Source organism: Octopus bimaculoides, chromosome 16 (assembly GCF_001194135.2).
Source record: "Octopus bimaculoides isolate UCB-OBI-ISO-001 chromosome 16, ASM119413v2, whole genome shotgun sequence".
NCBI classification, from domain to species: domain Eukaryota; kingdom Metazoa; phylum Mollusca; class Cephalopoda; order Octopoda; family Octopodidae; genus Octopus; species Octopus bimaculoides.
Genome location: NC_068996.1, coordinates 16,795,841 through 16,796,498, shown reverse-complemented (window position 1 = coordinate 16,796,498; position 658 = coordinate 16,795,841). Strand labels below are relative to the sequence as shown.

Below are 658 nucleotides of genomic sequence, written 5' to 3'. Positions count from 1 at the left end.
CGAGATCGTTGCCAGTGCCCCTGGAGTGGCTCTTGTGCAGGTGGCACATAAAATACAACATTTTGAGTGTGGCCGTTGCCAGTACCGCCTGACTGGCCCTCGTGCCGGTGACACGTAAAAGCACCCACTACACTTCTAGAGTGGTTGGTGTTTGGAAGGGCATCCAGCTGTAGAAACTCTGCCAAATCAGATTGGAGCCTGGTGTAGCCATCGGGTTTCACCAATCCTCAGTCAAATCGTCCAACCCATGCTAGTATGGAAAGCGGACGTTAAACGATGATGATGATGATGATGATGATGATGAACATATAGAAATACACATGTGTGCATGAGCGCACACACACGCACACATGCACACATTTATAAAATCCAAATAAGGAAACAAAGAAAGACTTTAACACATCTTTAATAATTAGTTACAATTGTTTCTGTACCGACTCTGCTTTCAACATCAATTCATGCAAAATTTCAAAGTGTAAAATATATGTAATATTCGCAGTTTTAAACATTAAAGTGGTACATGTAATCCAACAGAGTAGATAGCCAAAAGCTCAGGGTAAGTGGTGCATTATAAATACACCATCCTTCTACCCTCCCAGGTCCTTATATATATATATATATATATACATATATATATATATATATATATATATATATA

The 658-nt window shown here is 39.4% G+C and overlaps 1 protein-coding gene across 1 annotated transcript in view; it reads left to right on the top strand.

The window, feature by feature from the left end:
- Positions 1 to 658, top strand: part of LOC106884172 (polypeptide N-acetylgalactosaminyltransferase 10) — a 297,946-nt gene that overhangs the window by 268,098 nt on the left and 29,190 nt on the right. The window lies entirely within an intron of this gene.